This window comes from Euphorbia lathyris, chromosome 10, assembly GCF_963576675.1.
Source record: "Euphorbia lathyris chromosome 10, ddEupLath1.1, whole genome shotgun sequence".
Classification (NCBI taxonomy): Eukaryota; Viridiplantae; Streptophyta; class Magnoliopsida; order Malpighiales; family Euphorbiaceae; genus Euphorbia; species Euphorbia lathyris.
The window spans coordinates 23,642,336-23,661,019 of record NC_088919.1 but is presented as its reverse complement, the minus strand read 5'-3'; positions in this window follow the sequence as shown (position 1 = coordinate 23,661,019).

Below are 18,684 nucleotides of genomic sequence, written 5' to 3'. Positions count from 1 at the left end.
TTATTCTTGTTCTTCCACAGCAAACACTCGCTGCCTTATGGGGCCAGCGAGTTTGTCCTCTTACCACTTCACGCTCTTCCTAGCCAGCTCGTTAATCATGTCATACCCCTCTGTTGCTGTCTTCCTGAACAAATCTCCACCCGCTGCGGAGTCTACAATAGCCCTGTTGGTGGGTGTCAATCTGTGATAGAAGACACTCACCAATTGATGCTTGGGTATGTCATGATGAGGGAACATACGCAACATTTTTCTGAATCGGGTCCAAGATGTGTGGAGCGCTTCGTGCTCGGGTTGGTGGAAGGATGTGATCTCACCCCTAAGCATTGTTGTCTTCGAGGGAGGAAAGTAGTAGGACAAGAATTCCTTCTCCAATCTTGCCCAAGTCGTGATTGATCCGGGCTCCAGTGTTCTTAGCCATTCCAAAGCTTGCCCAGTTAGAGAAAATAGGAACAACTTCAGCCTAGCAGCATCTTGGGGAACCCCATTTGTTCTCGCAGTGTCTGCGCACATCAGGAAGCGATCCAAATAATCATTCGGGCTCTCATGTGCTTCCCCTCCAAACAATCCGGTCTGTTGGATCAAGTGAATTATACCGGACTTGATTTCGTATGTATTGGCCGGAATATTCGGAGCGGCAATGCCGGACAAATGCTGGTGTCGGTGTGGTGCCAGGATCTCACTCATCAGACAAGTGTCATTTTCTGGCCCGGCGTTCCGTTCATTGTTCCGTTCATTGTTCCGTTCATTGTCAGTCATTTTGATAGGCTCGATGATCTCGTCTTGCTTCAGTTTTCCAATCTGTTTGCTCCTGCGAAGAGTACGTTCAAGTTCAGGGTTAAGAGGGACACACGGTATTCTTACTGATCTTGTAGGCATATGCTGAGAAGAAATAAATACAAGAAATAAATGAAAGCAGAAATTTTTCCTATGAAAGAAAATTATACACATCATACAAGGTCGCACAGTTTTATACAAGTATTCTTATTGGTTTATATTGACAGGTATAGATTGATGTACATGGTACAAACTAGTAGAGATAACAAGTATGTATAAGTATGAATCAGAATATGAACAAATATAAGAATGAACAAGTATAAAAGGTATAAACAGGCACAGACAGACAAGTATAGATGAATTTAACAAGTACAAATATACGTTTATATAAACAAGTATAAATAAGAATAGGTATGAACAACTACGCATGTTATGAGAAAACACGGTAGATATAAACAAGTATAGAAAGGTCATATATACTTAGGTATAAACGAATAAACAAGTATTTGTATACACAAGTATGAATATAAACAAGTATAAATGATATAAACAAGTATAGATGATATAAACAAAGGATATTTACAATGAATGCCTAAACTAACAAATCGACCTTTGGTTCGATATTGCAGAAGAAATAAATCCCCGGCAACGGCGCCAAAAACTTGACGCGGCCTTCCGCGGTTGTGGAGGAAGGCCGATCTTAGGGATAAGTGTACCTCGTCGTTATCAAGTAATAAATTTCTGGAAAAGTCCAGGTATCGTCCACAGGATTTATTTCTGCAAGTATCGAATTACTTGGTTTCATGTGTTATCTAGGCTTAGGGGGGGGTTTGAGTTTGTTTTTCTTAAGTTAATCTACTCCTAGGTTGAATTATACTACTCCTAGCTAAGTTATCTGATTCTAACTAAGTTATTCTATGCCTAATTAAGTTACTCTTCCCCTAATTAAGTTAAACTACTCCTAGGTGATCTTTTACCAATGCAATTATCCGAAGGAACATGAAGGGATATGATGATAGTGAAAATAGATTGTTTAAGCAGTTGAATTAAAACCTAATTTAAGTCACTTGTGTCCGAGGCGATTAACCCTACCTATCCTCCTGAGGTCCCTAGTGTTGGTCCCTTATAATGTTACAAGTATAGTTCCAAGGGGGGGGGGTTAGGAACTATTCAAACTTTTTAAGGTTTAGGGCAGACTTCTTTTCTTAAGAGAAAAGGTTTTAACAGCGGCGCTGAGTAAACAGCAAGATACTGGCTTAGTCAACTGGTGACTAGGTCAGTTTCTTAACTTGAGTCAGGAGATAACACTTAGAGTCTATTTCTGAGCTCAGATGTTTGATGCACACAACTCAGCTTGACCTCTTTACTTGGTCGGTTTTTGGTTATTTAAGCAAGCAATATATATAAGGAGTTTAAGGTAAAAAATGCGTTACTCAGCAGATTTATCCAGGTTCGGCTTCTAAGCCTACGTCTTGTCCCCGGAACACGTTCCGAGCTTTCGAATCCTCTACTGAGCTCTTTAAAGGTAGAGCCTCAAACCTTTTACAATCTTAGCAACTGAGTATAACAAGAGTACCTTCCTCTATACCTCTACTCAATCCTAATCTCTCGCTGAGTACTATAACCGAGTACTCAGCCTCTCCTTTCTAATCTCTAGAAATGATAAGTGTTTGTCCTAAACAATGACTGCTAAGACACCTTAGATGATTGAATAATCACTCTAGACTTTTACACAAAAGATATGAAATTTAGTGTAAGATTGCTTTGCTTTTTGCTTGCAGAACTTGTGTAGAAATTTGGTCTGCGTAATGGCTTGATCAAGTTCTGTGTTGAATGAAGCTTCTGATGGCACTATTTATAGAGACGTCTGGACATCGGTCATTTCGAATTTCGAAATAACCGTTGGAGGGAAACGGCTTCCTATCGTTGTCATCCTGACTTGCTCAGAGCTCTCGGCCAATCAGATTTGAGTATCTTCTGTCCTCGGTCAGCTTTTGGTCAGCTCGGCAGAGTGTCTCTCCTTTTATGGTAAAGTCAACTGGACAGCATACTGTGTCGTCTGAACTTTACCCAAATTGGAAACACTTTGTCTGGAAGTTTTCCTTAGCCAGCTGCTGTCTTGTACGCTTTATCGAATCAACTCAACAGCTTCGTTCCGAAGTTGTTCCCTGAAGGTCTTCTAGATCCTTCTTCCGCTGAGTTGCGTTTTGTCCATAACGACAACGTTTTGACATTCGCAGGCCGAGTTGCTTTAAATCGTTTGACTTGGGCTTTGACTCTTGTATTGGGCTTGGGCCTTTTAATCCTTATGTCTTATAAGCAATTTTTAACTCAACATTGAACAAACACATTAGTAGAATAAATCAAAGCATTTAAACTTAGTGTGTTTAGAATATTATATTTAAACAATTTTGCCAAATCAAAATTATGTGGAAAGGTGTTTCAAGACCTAGTTCGTGATTCCCTTGTATGGCCGAAACTAGCTCTAAGGCTCAGCAATTTGGGCTTAATCTTCTATAGGGTCGTCAATTCTATAGGCACTGACTAGGTCAGATTCAGCTCGCAATATGTGCCAACTTAATTTTGGGATTATCGAATGAGTTAAACCAATCAGACAAAGCGTAAGACAAAGATTAAAGCAATAAAACAATTGAATAAACAAAACTATAATATATATCAAAGATGAAAGTATTGTCACGGAGATACAATTAGCCTAGGATTCATAACATGGATCAGAGGCTAGACAGAATATAAAAGAAGAAAAATCCCTTTTAGGGAACTTATCTACCAATGCAGGCATCTTCCTAGGACTTAAGGATGGAGCTTGAGCAATCCTCGATGAGCGGAGCTTCGGAGGTGTCTTCAATGGAGGTTTGAAGGATATGGAGGAGGTGGAGAGGATTTCTCAAGGTGAAAAGCTAAGAAAATTACAAAGATTAAAGATATCTAATTTACATTGGAAAAATCCTATTTATAGGTGCGGTTCGGGCCCTTTTCTTGACCTATTTCGTGTCCTTATGCAGGTAGGAAGTCGTGGGGCCGGTCATGGAGTCGTGGGGGCGGAATTGGTCTTTTTGACCAATTCCTGCAGGTCTGCTCGCCGAGCAGGGCGAGCTGCTCGGCGAGTAGGCACTGCTCGTCGCGAGCAGGCTCCCTGTTCGCCCGAGCAGCCCTCTGAGGGCCTGCTCGGCGAGCAGGCGTGGCCTGCTCGGTGAGCTGGCCTAAATAGGCCAGTTCGTCGAGCAGTCTTGCCCGGCACGCCTCTGCGCGGTCGCTGAATGCCAAAAGTGTGTTTTTTTCGCCCGACTTATCCCTGCGCATGCATAAAACTCCAGATAGCATTAGTCCAAAGGCTAAATTGACCCGCCAATCGCTCATTTTGAGCAAACGCTTCGTTTGGTGCGACTTTTGACAGATCAATTGGCTTCAAAAGATAACGGAATTATAACATGCATACCATTTTGGCCGTATTTGCCTAAATTGATCATAAAACGAGCCTAAACAACGAAAAGTAAATAAAACATTTCCAATTTCTAACTAACTCACACAAAAGCATTTAAATGCGAGAATTGCTCGCTTATTAACTAAATAACGCTAAAAACCGTCCTAAAACCGTACCCAAAGATAGGGGTTTTTTACTCCTATCACAAACTCAACTTTCCTCTGTCACTCAGCTTCTCACAGAAATCAAAGGTCTTAAGGATCTTCTGAGTGTTATGACTTCTCTCCAGTCTTAACAGCCCAAGCAGGAATCACTAGTAAAGCTGGCTGAACTCCAGCTGACTATGGTAAATCACATGAACACTCTCCAAGGTCAATTTCAAAACCTGTCAGCTGCGAACTCAATATATGCAACCTCTGCTGAGGTTAATCACCTCTTTTCCCAGCTTCATTCTGAACTAGCCAGAACAACGAGCAACTCTCTTCCTCCTCCTAATGCTCCATTGAGCAAATTAATGAGGTTGTCCGTCTACTCAACTTGAGTAAGGAAGAGATGGAAACTGACCAACTCAAGACAAATGAGCTTCTACAATACTCCCAATCCATTTTCAAACATGCGCGTCACACGAATGTTCAGCGTCAGTATTATGATTCGGCTTTACTTAAGATGTTTCATCAAGCTTATGCCATGCTGACTGATACTATCACCTGGGTTGGGAAGTCTCAAGAATATATTCTGAGTATGCTCAGTGCCTCGGTCAGGGTTCCCCGTTCTGTCTTGGATGATGGTGTTCCCGTTTTTTATGGTCTCAATGAAAGCACGAAAAAGCTTAAGGCATATTCTGTGCGGTTAACTCATGCTGCTCTCAACGACACCTTCATTCCTCCTCCGCCTGATGCTGGCAAAATGGGGGAGAAAGAACAAGCTGGTAGAACTCAGCATACAGGGGAAGCATCTGGTAGTCAGCAGCAACAAAGACACGCCAAGGGAAAAGGCAAAGATAGCATTGTCCAAGTCAACAGAAAGAAATAGTTTTGGCTAGATTTGTTAAGATCTTGACTTGTACTTTTGTTGTTATCTGGCGTATTTTTTCTTGCTGACCATCAATATAGACTTATGCATCTATCATTCAAATTGACTAATTTTATGTGACGCTTATTTATGTTTTGTGCTAAACACTAACGTATCTTCGTTAAATCAACTGTGTTATTTATTCACATTGCCTTATGATTATCTTCTGTGTTGATCTAAACGTTGACCTCTTTTATATGTCTTCTTAACTAAACCTCATTGAACAAAGATATACTCAGCGTACTTTGATATCTAAACTCAATCTTCCGCATAACTTAACTGAGTAAAAAGAATATCTTCCATGCGCTGATCTTATTCAGAAAACTGACCTTAGACTTACTTAATTAAACCTTGAAATATTTAAAGTAAAACTAAGTCAGTAGCTCAACCCTTACGGGGGAGTATCTTGAGAAAAACAAGGTCAACTATCATGGGGGAGCTCAACACTGAGTTCCTTACTGAATATTTTTGCCAACATCAAAATGGGGGAGTTTGTTGAAACACCTTTCCACATGATTTTGATTTGACAAAATTATTTATGTGAATGATAAAAATATTCCAACACATTAAATTTAAATGCTTTGATTTATTCATACTAATATGTTTGTTCAATGTTGAGTTATTTGATTTATAAGACATTAAGACAAAAATCCTAAATGCCCATAAGTGGAAGTCAAGCCCAAATCAACAAATCAAGACCTCACGGCCCATGAAGACAAAACACCGTCGTACTGAGTAAGACATAAGCCCAGCAACAAGAAGGATCGAGAAGCCTTCTACCAATAGCTTCAAATGAAGCTGCTGAGTTGAACGACAATAAGTACAAGTCAGCGGCAGAACAGAATAAACTTGGAGACAAAGTATTTCTACTTTGGGTAAAGCTCAGAAGGCGCAGGAAGCTGTCTGGAAGACTTTGCCATAAATGTGGGAACATTCTGTTTCATCTGATGAAAAGCTGCTGAGCACTGGCGAGGACAGAAGATACAAGAATATGATTGGCCAAGGACGCTGAGCACGTACTGAGTGAAAGCGACAGGAAGCCGTTTGCCTCAAACGGTTATTTTGAAATTCGAAATCACTGGTGCTTGAAGTGTCACTATAAATAGGCCTCTCAAATGCTTCATTCGATGCAGATCTTCAATTAAGTCGAAACGCTGACCAAATTGATACTTGAAGTTCTGTGAGAAAAGCAAAGCAAATCTTACACCAATTCCAATCTTGTGTAAAAGTCTAGAGTGATTTTATTCATCTAAAGTGTCTTAGCAGTTGTTGTTTAGGACAAACACTTATCATTTCTAGAAGTATAGAAAGGAGAAGCTGAGTACTCGGTTATAGTACTCAGAGGTAGTAATAGGAGTGAGTAGAGGAATAGAGGAAGGTACTCTTGTATACTCAGCTTCTGTTGTAAAAGGTTTCATGCTCTACCTTTAAAGAGCTCAGTAGAGGATTCAAAAAGCTCGGAACGAGTTCCGGGGACTAGACGTAGGCGGAGAGGCCGAACCAGGATATGTCTGCTGAGTAACATATTTCTAACCCTTAACTCCTTTATATATTGCTTGCTATAAAACTGACCAAGTAACGAACTCACGCTGAGTTAAGTGCATTGAGAAGCTGAGTTCAGGAATAGACTCAAGTGCTATCTCCTGACTCAAGAAAAGAAACAGACTTAGTCACCAGTTGACTAAACTTGTGTCTTAAACTACTCAGCACCGGTGTGTAAACTTTTTCTTAAAGAAAAGAAGTCAGCCTTAACGGATAAATTTTTTGAATAGTTCCTAGCCCACCCTTGGAACTAATCTTGTCACGTTACACGGGACCAACAATGTCCTCTCAATGACTTGAAGATTCTTCACCTGGTAAATTTTTCATACCTTAATGTTTTTTTATCTTCTACTACTTCTATTCATTAACCTTTTTGTTTTGTACATAAGAGGTACTTCAACATGCCTTTACTCAATAGGCTGCATCCTCTAAGTCTCAAGAGGTGCCTAAACCTCATACTCCTTTGGCCACCTTTGTGCCCGAGGATTCGCGTATGACCATCTTTGAGGCAAAGGCTACAATTTCTTGCCCAAGGAAGGTACAAAAGTCTATAAAGGTAGTCACTATTGAAGATTGGCATGTTCTGAAGGGTTAGGGGCCTAAAAAATGATAAAGCACATGAGAAGGCTGGAGCCAAGCCTAAGAAGGCTGTCGAGCCCTCTATTGGTTCGAAGAGGATTGTTTAGGGGGTATCCAAAGCTATTGTGGCCAAGAAGTAAAAAAGGTTAGAGCTCTTGAGAAAATTTATGTGCCGAAGATTCAAAAGACCCTACTACGAGAAAATTACTTCGGCTACTTTAGAACTTCCCCTCCACCCTTATTGCTTAGGGTTCGAGAAGAGTTCCAACCATCATCCCCTTGTGGCCGGATTGGATCCTTAATATAATTTTATATAATTAATTAACTTATAATATATTTAGCAAATAACTTAAAATATAATATATAATTATTTATTTATTTTGGTTCAAATTTAGTTTAGTAAATTTTTTAATTTGAGTTAAGATATCTTATCATTTAATAGGATATTAAAACTAATAAAAATTTAGTGATAAGTAAAATTATCTATACATATAAAAGTGAAGAGTTGGAACAATACCAATTTTAATTTTATTACAAATTCTTCCAATCTTACCCTTTTAAAAGCTTTCCAATTTTATCCCTCCACTATTTCTACCCAAATTCACCATTTTAGCCCCAAAAATACCTCACTCAAATTGATTTGCTTCCACGTTTATGATACCCACTTCCTCAGATAAAGATGTCTCCGCCGCGAAGAATTTGATCCTGGCTCAGAAGGAACGCTAGCTATATTTTTAACACATGCGAGTCGAACGTTTTTTTCGGGGAGCTAGGTCGAAGGAATAAAACTGCGCCAGCGCCGCTGATGATGCAGAAAGCTTTTTTATAGTTTATAGAAAAAGAAAGAGTCAAGGGGACTTCCGCAGGCGATTCTTTAACCGCAGGCAGCCCAGACCCGACTTAATGATGGCCGCGCATGAGATCGCACGAGACCACTTCGATTTATTTTGAGTCGGGGGATACGAGCATAGCGACCCTAAAATACCTTCTGCGCTATCTTTAAAGTAGAAAGGCGCAAAATTTCCATTTTGAGAATGAGCTAACGAAATGGTATGCCTAAGGGCTTCCTCATTCTCTCTCATGGCCATCTGCACATTGTGGCCTTTTGTTTCTCTCTTCTTTCTTGAAAGTACACTTCTCTCTTTTTTCTATATACTTTCACATTCTTTTGTTTATCTCTTTTAGATCAACATGTTTGGATTTCTCATGTGCATTATTTTGTGTATTTTTATTTTCTTTTTTTACTTTATTTGGTTGATTTATTGATTGCATATTCTTATTTTAGGCTTTGTGGTCCTCTTCATATTTTAGGCTATGTATGTGCTTTTCTTTCCAAATACTTTCACATTGGAGTTATATTTCTGATAAGCTTGATATTGTTTAATTCGGAGCTCTAAAGGCTTAATTTTTTCCCGTTAATTAATGTGTGCTCATTTTGTTTCTGTACATGGTAACGAATGTTTTTCTAGGCCAATAGAAGCAACAAATTAAACAAGCTCATTAATACATACTATAAGGAGTCTGTGGAGTTTAATTATATTGCATTTTTGCTTGATGGTAGTTGCAAATAACGTATAATAACATGTGAGTTTGATTTATCACTTTCACTTTATATAAAAAAATTACTTCTTTTGCTTGAAATTTTAATGATTGAATTATAACTGATGCACTCTCACTTTATATAAAAAAATCTATATAATTGGAAATATAAGTTATGGAAATCATATATTCCAAACAAACAAGTTAAGGACTTTCTCCTTGATATCTCACATTGTATAAGTTTGGGATTATGAAAATTGTTGCTACTAATTTTAAGTTCACCTACTTAGCTTATTGTTACAATGTATTTTCAAAGAAAGACTTCATTTGGTATCTCTAATCCCTGATTTTTTTTATGGTTTTGGTATTGTGTCCTTGTACTTTTTCAAGCACAATTTTTATAATAATTTTTTTGAACGGTCGCTAAAAATAGATAGAAGATTAAGTGTTTTATTTCTAGAAATTTGTTATTAATTTGTTAAACGATATAGAACTATTAAAAATTGAGGTTTATAGTTTCATTTGAGCACTTAATTAACCTAAAGAAAGAGACCTTAATTGGAAGGAATATTGTCGTTATTATCATTGATGGAACATATTGCATTTTTGCTTGATGGTAGTTGCAAATAACGTATAATAACATGTGAATTTGATTTATCACTTTCACTTTATATAAAAAAAAATTACTTCTTTTGCTTGAAATTTTAATGATTGAATTATAACTGATGCACTCTCACTTTATATAAAAAAAATCTATATAATTGGAAATATAAGTTATGGAAATCATATATTCCAAACAAACAAGTTAAGGACTTTCTCCTTGGTATCTCACATTGTATAAGTTTGGGATTATGAAAATTGTTGCTACTAATTTTAAGTTCACCTACTTAGCTTATTGTTACAATGTATTTTCAAAGAAAGACTTCATTTGGTATCTCTAATCCCTGATTTTTTTATGGTTTTAGTATTGTGTCCTTGTACTTTTTCAAGCACAATTTTTATAATAATTTTTTTGAACGGTCGCTAAAAACAGATAGAAGATTAAGTGTTTTATTTCTAAAAATTTGTTATTAATTTTTTAGACGATATAGAACTATTAAAAATTGAGGTTTATAGTTTCATTTGAGCACTTAATTAACCTAAAGAAAGAGACCTTAATTGGAAGGAATATTGTCGTTATTATCATTGATGGAACATATTGCATTTTTGCTTGATGGTAGTTGCAAATAACGTATAATAACATGTGAGTTTGATTTATCACTTTCACTTTATATAAAAAAAATTACTTCTTTTGCTTGAAATTTTAATGATTGAATTATAACTGATGCACTCTCACTTTATATAAAAAAAAATCTATATAATTGGAAATATAAGTTATGAAAATCATATATTCCAAACAAACAAGTTAAGGACTTTCTCCTTGATATCTCACATTGTATAAGTTTGGGATTATGAAAATTGTTGCTACTAATTTTAAGTTCACCTACTTAGCTTATTGTTACAATGTATTTTCAAAGAAAGACTTCATTTGGTATCTCTAATCCCTGATTTTTTTTATGGTTTTAGTATTGTGTCCTTGTACTTTTTCAAGCACAATTTTTATAATAATTTTTTTGAACGGTCGCTAAAAACAGATAGAAGATTAAGTGTTTTATATCTAGAAATTTGTTATTAATTTTTTAGACGATATAGAACTATTAAAAATTGAGGTTTATAGTTTCATTTGAGCACTTAATTAACCTAAAGAAAGAAACCTTAATTGGAAGGAATATTGTCGTTATTATCATTGATGGAACACATTTGCTTCTAATAAACTCTATGATGATTCCATTATTATAATCATAATAAGATATATATATATATATATATAGGGGAGGGATCAAGTGAGAACATCCTCTTAGGTGAGGACACTTTCTTAGGTGAGAACCATTAAAACTACGTAGTTTTGAGTCTAAAAATTAAACAAAAAACACTACTGCCATAGGGGTTCGAACCTTGAACCATTTGTTTACACTCCAAATTACTTACCATTGAGCCAATTACTTTCCTTGTGTAATACGTGCCTCGCTGATTAATATACCATCGCACTGTAACTTTCATTGTTTAATATTTGACGCATGCACTTATTAATATTGATTAAATATGCATAATAATGAATTATTAATAGAAAAAAAGAAATGTGCATAATAATGAATTATTAATAGAAAAAAATGTGCATAATAATGAATTATTAATAGAAAAAATTCAAGAACATGCTCAAATTTCTTATTTATTTAATTCCTTTATATTTTGTAATTTATGTTATATAAGAAAATATATTTTTTTAAACATACGTTATAACATATAATTTAACTTTTTTTTTTGAAACAACATATATTTTAACTTTTAAAACGCGAACTATGAAGTTTTGAACGTACGACATATTTTTTAGAACATACGTTATGTTTTTTAGAACATGTGTTATGTTTTTTCGAACATGAGTTATAAATTATATTTTTGGAAAAAATGAAAAAACGATCCAAATATCTACTGATTTTTTTAGAACATTATACTTAATTTTTGGAACACAAACTACAAACTTTAGAACATACGTTATGTTTTTTAGAACATGTGTTATGTTTTTTCGAACATGAGTTATAAATTATATTTTTGGAACAAATGAAAAAACAATCCAGATATCTACTGATTTTTTTAGAACATTATACTTAATTTTTGGAGCACAAACTATAAACTTTAGAACATACGTTATGTTATTTAGAATATGGGTTATAAATTATATTATAGAACAAATGCAAAAATGGTCCATATATTTACTGTTTTTTTAAACAACAATTGTTTTCCTTATCTATTATGGAGCGCGCTGATTAATATACCATTATCCATGTAGCTTCTATTGTTTAATATTAGACATATGCACTTATTAAATATCGATTAAATGTGCATAATAATAAATTATTAATAGAAAAAAAGAAATATGCATAATAACGAATTATTAATAGAACAAAAAAATCCAAAAACATGCTCCAATTTTTTATTTATTTAATTCCTCTATATTTTTTGTAATTTATGTTTTTAAATGTTAAGGACGATGTTCTAAATAATATTACATAATTCTAAACTTTATAATTTATGTTCTCCAAATTAAGTATAATGTTTAAAAAAATCAGTAAATATCTCGATCATTTTTGCATTTGTTCTATAATATAATTTATAACTCATGTTCGAAAAAACGTAACGCATGTTCTAAAAAACATAACACATGTTCTAAAGTTTATAGTTTATGTTCCAAAAATTAAGTATAATGTTTTGAAAAAATCAGTAGATATCTGGATCGTTTTTTCATTTGTTCTATAATATAATTTATAACTCATGTTCGAAAAAACATAACACATGTTCTAAAAAAACATGACGTATGTTCTAAAAAATATATCGTACGTTCTAAACTTTATAGTTCGTGTTTGTTCTATAATATAATTTATAACTCATGTTCGAAAAAACATAACGTATATTTTCTTATATAACATAAATTACAAAAATATAGAGGAATTAAATAAAAAATTAGAGCATGTTCTTGTATTTTTTTCTATTAATAATTCATTATTATGCATATTTCTTTTTTTTTCTATTAATAATTCATTATTACGCATATTTAATCAATATTAATAAGTGAATGCGTCAAATATTAAACAATATTTAGAACACCGTCCTTAACATTTTAAAACATAAATTACAAAAATATGGAGGAATTAAATAAATAAGAAATTAGAGCATGTTCTTGGATTTTTTTTCTATTAATAATTAATTATTATGCACGTTTCTTTTTTTTCTATTAATAATTCATTATAATGCACATTTAATCGATATTAATAAGTGCATGCGTCAAATATTAAACAATAGAAGCTAGAAGTGCAGTGGTATATTAATCAGCGCGCGACATAATACACAAGAAAAGTAATTAGCTCAGTGGTAAGTAATAAGGAGTGTACACAAAGGGTCCAAGGTTCAAACCCTTATGGAAACAGCATTTTTTTTAATTTTTAGACCTAAAACTGCACTTCTAGCTTCTATTGTTTAATATTTGACGCATGCACTTATTAATATCGATTAAATGTGCATTATAATGAATTATTAATAGAAAAAAAAGAAACGTGCATAATAATGAATTATTAATAGAAAAAAAATCCAAGAACATGCTCTAATTTCTTATTTATTTAATTCCTCCATATTTTTGTAATTTATGTTTTAAAATGTTAAGGACGATGTTCTAAATATTGTTACATGTGTTCTTAACTTTATAATTTGTGTTCTAAAAATTAAGTATAATGTTTAAAAAAACAGTAAATATATGGACCATTTTTGCATTTGTTCTATAATATAATTTATAACTCATATTCTAAATAACATAACGTATGTTCTAAAAAACATAACGTATGTTCTAAAGTTTATAGTTTGTGCTCCAAAAATTAAGTATAATGTTCTAAAAAAATCAGTAGATATCTAGATTGTTTTTTCATTTGTTCCAAAAATATAATTTATAACTCATGTTCGAAAAAACATAACACATGTTCTAAAAAACATAACGTATGTTCTAAAGTTTGAAGTTTGTGTTCCAAAAATTAAGTATAATGTTCTAAAAAAATCAGTAGATATTAGGATCGTTTTTTCATTTGTTCCAAAAATATAATTTATAACTCATGTTCGAAAAAACATAACACATGTTCTAAAAAACATAACGTATGTTCTAAAAAATATGTCGTACGTTCTAAACTTCATAGTTCGTGTTTTAAAAGTTAAAATATATGTTGTTTCAAAAAAAAGTTAAATTATATGTTATAACGTATGTTTAAAAAAATATATTTTCTTATATAACATAAATTACAAAATATAAAGGAATTAAATAAATAAGAAATTTGGGCATATTCTTGAATTTTTTCTATTAATAATTCATTATTATGCACATTTCTTTTTTTTCCTATTAATAATTCATTATTATGCATATTTAATCAATATTAATAATTGCATGCGTCAAATATTAAACAATGAAAGCTACAGTGCGATGGTATAATAATCAGCGCGGTAATTAGCTTAGTGGTAAGTAATTTGGAGTGTAAACAAAGGGTCCAAGGTTTGAACCCTCATGGCAGCAGCGTTTTTTTTTTAATTTTTAGACTCAAAATTACGTAGTTTTAGTGGTTCTCACCTAAGAAAGTGTCCTCACTTAAGAGGAGGTTCTCACTTGATCCCTCCCCTATATATATATATATATATATATATATATATATATGAGATCCAGTGCGACAAGGGGTCTAGGTGTGGCAATGAGTTTATTGTGTGACATAACAAAACTACGTAGTTTTGAACCCCCATGGCAGCAGCGTTTTTTTTTTAATTTTTAGACTCAAAATTACGTAGTTTTAGTGGTTCTCACCTAAGAAAGTGTCCTCACTTAAGAGGAGGTTCTCACTTGATCCCTCCCCTATATATATATATATATATATATATATATATATGTGAGATCCAGTGCGACAAGGGGTCTAGGTGTGGCAATGAGTTTATTGTGTGACATAACAAAACTACGTAGTTTTGATTATAATTGAAAAGGACAATGTGACAAATTTGTAAATAAAAGGAAAGAGATGATAGAGAAAATTGTTTTATTTCTTTTCTTTAAAATACATTTTCCCGATATTTCTAACCTCGTTTTTCGAAAACTTTTATACTATTAGACTCGTCTAAATTAGACGATCATTTTAAGATTCCTGAAACTCAAGTAAAAAAAATTCCGATGAACGAAATCCGGGGTAGGCGTTTTCTAAAAAAAGTGCCCAGAAAATTCTCAAAAAATGTAAAACATTATTCTTAGAAACTTTAATTCTTGGGTCGAAACGAGATTTCTTACGATTTAGTCCCAATAAAACTTGTTCCTTAATTTTATCCATTTTACATGCTTCAATAGTTTGTTGGGTCAAAGCCGTAAGGAATCTCGTTTTGAGCCAAGAATTAAAGTTTCTCAAAATGATGTTTTACATGTTTTGGAATTTTTTGATAATTTTTTGGATAAATTTTTTTGTCCTACTTACATTGTTCCGACAGTATACGAAATTGTTCCAAATCAGTGTACCATTTGTTCCAACATAATACTTATATTGTTCCAACAGAATAAATCAGCGTACCAATTTTTCCAACAAAATAGTTCTATTATTCCAGTATAATACTTATATTGTTCCAACATAATAAATCAGCTTACCAATTGTTCCAAATCAATTTTATTATCTATGTATTCAATTTTATTTTTGTTTCTTAGTATTTAATATAGTATCTTCAAATTTATATTAGTTATATTATTTAGAAAATAATTCTAATTCTTATATTATTCCAACGGAATAAATCTGTGTACCAATTGTTTCAAATCAGTGTACCAATTTTTCCAACAGAATAATTATATTGTTCCAACAGAATAGTTATATTGTTTCAACAGAATACTTATATTGTTCCAACAGAATTGTTATATTGTCCCAACAAAATATTGCAACACATAGTGCTGAAAGATAAGACCAAAAAATGCCCATAAAATTATCAAAAAAATTTAAAATATGTAAAATATCATTTTAAGAAACTTTAATTCTTGGCTCAAAACGAGATTTCTTACGGTTTTGACCCAATAAATTATTGAAGCATGTAAAATGGATAAAATTAAGGAAATTGTTTTATTGGGACTAAACCGTAAGAAATCCTGCTTCGACCCAAGAAATAAAGTTTCTCAAAATAATGTTTTACATTTTCTATAATTTTTTGAGAATTTTCTGGGTATTTTTTGTTTTCTCGTCGGAAAACGCCTACCTAATCGTCGGATTCCGTTGATTTGGGACTAAACCGTAAGGAATATCACTTTGAGTCAAGAATTAAAGTTTCTCATAATGATGTTTTACAATTTCTGGAATTTTTTGAAAATTTTCTGGGCATTATTTCTCACAAAAAAAACAAATCGCCGGATTCTGTTCACCAGAATTTTTTTTACCTGAGCTTCTGGGATCTTAAAATGACCGTCTAATTAAGACGAGTCCAACGGTATAAAAGTTTTTGAAAAACGGGGTTGGAAAAGTCGAAAAAATGCATTTTAAAGAAAATAAATAAAACAATTTTCACTTTCCTTTTATTGACAAATTTGCCACATTCCCATAGTTAATTACAAAATTAGTCCTTGTTACATAATAATGTTTGTCACACTATAAGAAATGTGTTACACCTGATCTCTCCACTATATATATATATATATATATATATATATATATATGCACTTACCCATGTCACTACCAACACTTGTTGTGAGAAATCTCTCTGGCATGCTCAATTTTTAAGCTGCTTATCATGAATATTCAGTTTCTTGGACTTAACTTTATTATTCTGTTTGTTCTTATGTTTTTCATTTTCTCTCTAACTTTGAAATTTGAAGGTATTATTCAATATATTCTCACTATTCTCAATAGGAGAATTCTCAAATATAAGTGTAATATGTTGCTTTCAATATCTATTAACACTTCTTTATTGTGTATTGTGTGATTAAAGCTTTGTTTTTTTTAACTAAAATTTAGGGATGGCAATGAGTACTATACCCGTGGGTACCCAACACTACTCGACCCTAATGGAACTACCCGTACCCTGTATAAAAGTGTATGGGACAGGTATGGGGTAAATTACATACGTGGTGTACAACCTTTACCTATTTTCACACTTTGGTGTATAATCTTCAATTTTGCACAACAACCTTTTGGTGACCTCCCACTAAAGTGTACAACAGGTAATTGTGACCGGTCAACTCGAAGTCAACGCGCCATCTCAGCAATTTAACTTTTTTAAAAATAAAAAATTAACCCAATAAATATAAAATTACTTTTATACCCTTTATAAAATCATATTCTTCAACCTCCACCCTTATTTCTTTCTACTCCATTTTCAAAAATTATTTCTCTCTCTTCAACCTTCATACTTGTTTTCTTTCTACTCCATTTTCAAAAAATATTTCTCTCTCTAACTCTCATCTCTCTCATTCTCTCTCTAACTCTGATCTCTCTTTTATTTTCTCTCTCATCTCTCTCATCACTTCTCTCTCTAACTCTTCCATCTCTCTCTAATTCTCCCTTTCTCTCTCTAGAATATCTTATAAGCTAGTTAGGAAATTAAACAATATTTAAACTTAACCATTTGATATAAGAAGTGACTATAACATATTAAAGAATCAAGTAACTCAAAGCTTATAAGTTATAACTTATAACTGATAGGTAAAGCAAAAAGAATAATTTTGATTATTATGTCAATTAGATCAAATTAAACACGATTGATCTTACATATATGTGTAGAAAACATGTTTATCATTGCTTCTTAAATATTATATATATATATATAATTCACAACAGAATTTATAAACTTTATGTATGAACAATTAGAAAGCAATTTCCAGTCTCACATACGTACAGACTACTGGAGACCAGAGATGAAAGTAACTCCGATAGAAGGAATCCAAGAAGTTCCGGCAATAAAATTCCCGACGGTAAAATGAACAGCATCATCAGGACCAATAACACGATATCCCGGCCAATTTACCCTGTTACGAGTTCCAGCTTCAGGCCCTGTATTCGAGTATTCAGCAAAATAGAGTGTTTTACCATATGAACCAGCGCTGGACCACTGAACCCATCCACTTTCTGAAATTGCATCATCTATGGCGGGTTCCATTACAACTGATCTTGAATACGGCTTCCATGGCCTTCCTTGATATGATTTAAACTTGTGCTTCACTGGAGAAAAATCGGAGCTCGGTGTAATTTTGTAATTTTGAATAAAAAAAGCCGGTGTTTTTTCCCGGATCGGTTCTTCCATTAACGAGAATAACATTGTAAGATCCGGAACTAGGGCGACGGAGGATTAAGTAGCAGTTCTAGAAAACAGCGGCGGTGTTGCCGAAGATGAAATCAATTGTGCCGTAAATGTCGGATTCTCTTTTATTTGCTAGTTAGAATATCTTATAAGAGAGAGATGGAAGAGTTAGAGAGAGAAGTGATGAGAGAGATGAGAGAGAAAATAAAAGAGAGATGAGAGATGAGAGTTAGAGAGAGAATGAGAGAGATGAGAGTTAGAGAGAGAAATAAATTTTAAAAATGGAGTACAAAGAAAATGGAGGGTGGAGGTTGAAGAAGATGATTTTATAAAGGGTATAAAAGTAATTTTATATTTATTGGGTTAATTTTTTATTTTTAGAAAAGTTAAATTGCTGAGGTGGCGCGTTGACTTCGGGTTGACCCGTCACAATTATCTGTTGTACACTTTAGTGGGAGGTCACCAAAAGGTTGTACATTTTAGTGTGCAAAATTGAAGGTTGTATACCAAATTGTGAAAATAGGTAAAAGTTGTACACCACGTATGTAATTTACCCGACAGGTATGAGATCAAAACCATTACCCGTTAGGGTAATGGGACGGGTATGGGAATACCCCCTGGGGCACCCGGTACCCGTTACCCGCCATAATTTTTTTATATATTGATAAATATCATTGTTTTTTAGATGTAAGACGTGAGATTTGAACTGTAATCTTTTGTTTTTCAACCATTGAGTGATATCACTAAACTACTTTATTCTTATTAATTAAGGTTCAATTTGTTCAATTTTTAGACAAATGATTTATTAAATTTATACTCTGTTAAATTTGTAATATTTTTATTTTATTTATTGATTCTTAACG